The sequence below is a fragment of the Papaver somniferum genome, chromosome 9 (assembly GCF_003573695.1).
Source record: "Papaver somniferum cultivar HN1 chromosome 9, ASM357369v1, whole genome shotgun sequence".
Lineage (NCBI taxonomy): Eukaryota > Viridiplantae > Streptophyta > Magnoliopsida > Ranunculales > Papaveraceae > Papaver > Papaver somniferum.
This window is the reverse complement of record NC_039366.1, coordinates 32,642,371-32,647,782: the sequence shown is the minus strand read 5'-3', so window position 1 is coordinate 32,647,782 and position 5,412 is coordinate 32,642,371. Positions and strand designations below refer to the sequence as shown.

The 5,412-nt window shown below is 37.0% G+C and overlaps 1 pseudogene; it reads left to right on the top strand.

Annotated features, from left to right (window-relative positions):
* Positions 1-2,632: 2,632 nt before the first annotated feature.
* Positions 2,633-3,690, top strand: LOC113311725 (annotated as a pseudogene).
* The last annotated feature ends 1,722 nt before the right edge of the window (positions 3,691-5,412 follow it).

Here is a 5,412-nt window from a genome sequence, read left to right as displayed (position 1 = left end):
GAATACGTCGACTAATTAGAATTCTGGTTGTACGTATTCTCCATGTACTTGAATTAGATTAAACGGCTTTGTTAGTAAGCTGATGGTATTAATTATTTTTGGGTTCGTCTAAAATAATTATTTTTAAATTTTTGATAATTCGATGAATTGTTGTAGTAGTAGAAATAATACCTTGCAGTGCAGTGATATCAAATTGATACACAGCTATGTAGTCGGTATAGTTTTCTCTCTCTAAAGCACACCAAATCTAACGTTGGTTCAGAAAAGGTCTTCTTCAAGAAGATGTTGTACACATTAACTAATACTGATCATTTACCCAAATAAATAAACTTAAAAGGGAAATAATTAATTTTTGGTGCACCATAATTAAATGAAACTCTAACCTAGGGTTAAAGGTTTCTTAATGGTGTTTTAATGAAAAAGGGGATTAATAAAGAAGAAGATTTGTAGTCAAATTTAGTTTGACCTTTATAAGTGGTAAATAGGAAAAATGGAATTCAAAGTAAAATTTTACTTTTGATATTTTGATAGGATGGCAGATAGGAAAAATGTGGGTGGTAAACAGGTGAAACCAAAAAACCTAATAAGAAAGAAAAAGTTAAAATTTCAGTCTACAACTAAAGGAGACTTACCGGAAAAAAAAGTTCCCCCTAATCCAAGGGAGCCAAATATTTGTACTTACACCTGAGCGTACTTTATTAGTCAATTGAACGAGTAAGTTAGCTTTGGATGATAAGAAAACCTGGTTGCAAGTTCTACTGAAAATTTATAAGTGACCAAAAAAGTTCTCTCCTTCGCCAACTTGGACACGATACTCTACACAACATGGTTCGCAAAATGCAAGACCAAATAGGAACTTTTAAATGTTAGCTTATCATTCAAACATGAAACTGGTTATTGAAACTGAACACGAACTACATTTTTGAATTTACGTTTTTAGTGGAGACTTGTGCAACCGAAAATTGTATAAGGAGACAAAAACTAAAAGCCTGGTTTACCGAAAGGTTAGATCTATGTGAGTATCCAAATAATCATTCAATATATATATGCACTTTCAAACAGTCGTATCTTTTCTTTGGATTATCTTGAATAGACGTTTCTTTCCAAACACAATTTTCCAAACACAATTTCAAACAGTCGTATCTTTCCTTTGGAACTTTGGATTATCGTAAAAAGAAGTGCCTGTTTAAAATGTATCACTGTGTGCTGATGTGGCGCTTGCTATACGTTGATGTGGCGTTATAATAATTTAGAATTCTTGAGAATAAATGTGGAGTCGCCATGTCAGCCTAAACATCCTCCTTTATATAAAGAAGTATTGATGATTGATAAGTAAACTGAAATAGCTTTACTTGCTTCTGTTCTAACTATAGCACTCACATGTCCTGCATATCCAATTCAGTATACTGACATCCATGTTTGGTATATGTTAGATGGACGAAATTGGTGCTGAAACTAATAAGAATGTTTTGAAATTGACGAGTGATACCGGTGCTGGTCATAGAGCTTCTGCTAAAGCCAAAATCGTGATGCTTTAAAACTTCAGTCTGGAAGCTAGTTCTTTTTAACCCACGCACTTTCGGACCAGCGCTATGACCAACTCGGCCATATCAACAACATTAGTTTAGTGGTATGGCTTGCAGACAAAATACAAATCAACGCAAGATGGATGCGAAAACATCCTAAAGCAGTTCATTAAGAAACCTTACTTTGCAGGATACCTCGGCCTCATTCTTATCAGCGCACATGTACTAACAAAGTTCCATGATGTATGAAAAAGAACGTACATACAAATCCTTAAATTGATCTCTTCGGAAACCAAAAATAAACTAAAAACCTTCTTTCACATAATATAATTTTGAATGGTTTGAAGTTTGTAGCAATTTTCATAACATAATCATTCTTTTATTCCTTTTGACAATCTCCCTAACAACATGGCTATACACAGTAGGTACACAAAAGATTCAACGGACTCATGTTAGGGAATACTCGACCCTCTAACAGTCTAACTTTTGCCCCCATTGAAATCCCCCAATAGGTGGCATCAACCACCAGCAAACAATTTGCTTGCGTCTGTACCCCTGGAGAAAATGGGAGGGCCACATTAATTGGTTATGGTGAAGGACTGATGGGGGGCGAGAATCGACTTGCCAAGTTCCTCGCAAATTTAGTACCATACTCACTATTGTTGAAGGTATACCATACTTCACAATTTGGTACCCCAACGATTCATAATGAGATGTCCTATGTAATGTAATGTTCGGTCGAATTTCATACGTGCATTAAACCTGCTGGCAAAGTAAGTTAACCTAGTAGTAGATGATGATTTAGTACCCCCTGCACAGGAAATAATCGTAACAGCACCTGTATTGAACCTGGCTTCTGTATAATTTGAATGTTCAAATTTTGTATTATAGATTTGATGTTGTTAATATTTGGTACATGATCAGATGAATGATTTCGTACATTATGCAAGTGCTGGTGGGTGGAGACTGATAAGAATTTATTGCTTGACGAGAAGTTGATCATTATTACAAACTATGGTGCAAGTTCTTCAGAATTGGTGTTGAAACTAATAAGAATGTTTTGAGATTGACGAGTGATACCGGTGGTGGTCATAGAGCACCAAAATATGTCATCCCAGTCCAGCCAGTATCGGGCCCCAAAATATGTCATTGAAGCTCAGGCAATACATGTAAACAATAACTTGGAAATCTTCACGAGTAAAGCCAACTGGGAGTCTCGAACTGAGCAGTATGAAGTAGAGTTGAATTTGCAATTTATGGAGATTAAAGATGGGAAAAGCATGGTAAGGTCTTTGAAGCTAAGCTCTTATGGAGAAATACGAGCTGCGTGCAACGGCTTGGTTCTACTCGAAAACAGCAGAATTTGTGGTCCATTTGTCATCAATCCTGTGACTCGAGAATACACTGTTCCTTGTCGTGGTACAATAGCTCTCCCACAGGATGAATCTTATGGATTTGCTTTCAGTTATAGAACTGGAGAATACAAAGTCGTACATTTGTTTCGAGATCATCTGCGGTATTTCGGATGCGAGATTATTGAAGTTGATTCTCATACATGGAGGGCAGTTGATGGTCCTAGTTTTGGACTTATAAGTCAGCTGGGAAAGGCTCCAGTTGTTTCCATTGGAGCTTTTCACTGGATGCCTCGTATTGAGAACAGTGAATACATAGTGTCAATGGGCATTGATGATGAAAAATTTCGCAAAATCCAGTTACCGAAAACTAGTGTAGTGGAAGATATGATGGTTTAGTTGATATGGGTGGATGCTTATCGTTTGTGAGTCACGCCGATTATAATCAACTTGATGGTTGGATTTTGAAGGATTTAGATGGATGTAAGTGGATCCTGAAACACAGTATTGTTGCTGGATTGACTCTGTGTATGGTGCCCTTTGGTTATGCTTCAAGAAACAAGTTAGTTCTGAAGAGAGATACCAATATCACGTTGTTCACTTATGATTTGGAGCAGAGAGAGATGAAGGAGATTGAAATGAATGAAGGCTGTTCTCCGTATCTGGGATCTTATGTTCCACATTTTAACAGCTTAGTCTCTTGGAAAAAATACACTAAGGCTAGTATTCTTATGGTGTATGGGATGGCAAAACATATGCAAGTATCAACAAATTCTACATTTTACTATGGTCTTGAATCAGGATGTTGTTAGCTTTGCCACTATTTGGGTAGGCTGTTGTTAATTGTCATAAATATAGCAATCAAAAATAGCCATTTTTAACAACTGCTTCTAAAAATTCCCTGTACAGTTTCCTGAAACTATAACAACCTTACTAAGAACCCAGGTCTCAGGTCATGCGGCTTGCACAACAACTTGCTTTAATCCAGCAACCTATTGCCAATATTGCTGCCACCAGCTCAGCATCTAGCAGCAGAAGTGGACCAAGGAATTACAATCAGCAGTACCGTGGACCACCTCATATGAACAACAACCAGCGTCGCAATCAGCCTGGTTCAAAGAAATTTGAACATCCATGCCAGATTTGCAAGAAAGATAACCATCAGGCAACCAGATGTTGGTTTAGGTATGAAAAACCAAACAACAATCAGCATAAGGCGCCAGCAGCTTATATTTTTCTTCTTGGAGGTGAACATGCCAATCAATGGGTAACTGATACTGGAGCTACCCATCACTTAACCGTGAATATGAGGAACTTGGCTATTCCTCATGAGTATGATGGCACCGAACAAGTGCAAGTTGGTAATGGAAATGCTTTGAACATTGCTAATGTTGGTACAACCTCTTTTACCTATAATTTAAGACAGTTCAATTTGAACCATATTTTTCATGTTCCTCAAATCAAAACTAATTTGTTATTTGTTTCACAATTTTGTAAAGATAATGCAGTTTATTTTGAGTTTCAAACTACTCATTTCTTTGTGAAACACAAGCACACGGAAACAACGTTGCTGCGAGGTCTGAATAGGAATGGTCTATACATTTTTGAAGGCATTGACAAACTAGATGATCCGGTCAAGCCTCAATCTCATGTTGCTTCTTCCTACCCAATTTGGCATCAACGTCTGGGTCACCCAATGATGCGCACAGTCTCAAGTATTTTCCATAGGTTTTCCTTACCAGTTTCCAATAAAAACTTTGATTATTGTCATTCTTGTCATGTTAGCAAAAGCAAGAAATAGTCATTTTCTCTTAGCACTACAATAATAGATACACCATTGAGTTTGATTGTTTCTGATATATGGGTATCACCAAAACTATCTAGAACTGGTTTTCGATATTACATGCTTGTCATGGATGCTTATCCTCATTTTACTTGGGTGTTTCCTTTGGTTCAACGATCTGATACATTAAATACTTTCATTCAATTTCGCAAGCAAATAGAGAACCTCACAGATCATAGAATTAAAGTATTTCAGTCCAATAATGCATTAGAGTACAAGAAATTCACTGCTTATGTAAACGATTCTGGCATACAACATAGATTCTCATGTCCTCATACCTCCACTCAAAATGGAATTGCAGAAAAACGAATCCGCCATGTAACAGAATCTGGTTTAGCACTTCTGTTTCAAGCACACATGCCAATGCCATTTTGGTCTGATGCATTTACTATAGCGTGTTTTTTAATAAATAGGCTTCCAAAATCAACAACTGAGCAAACCACTCCACTTGAACTTCTCTTCCAGAAAAAGCCTGATTACTCCTTCTTAAGAGTTTTTGGTTGTCTAGCATACCCGTGTCTCAGGTCATATAACACCCACAAACTAGAACCCAGGTCTATTCCATGTGTGTTTGTAGGCTACAGTAATACACATAAGGGTTATCAATGTTTACATACACAGTCTGGTAGAATTTACATCTCTCGTCATGTAAGATTTGAAGAAAAGACATTCCCATTCAAGCCAAAGCAGC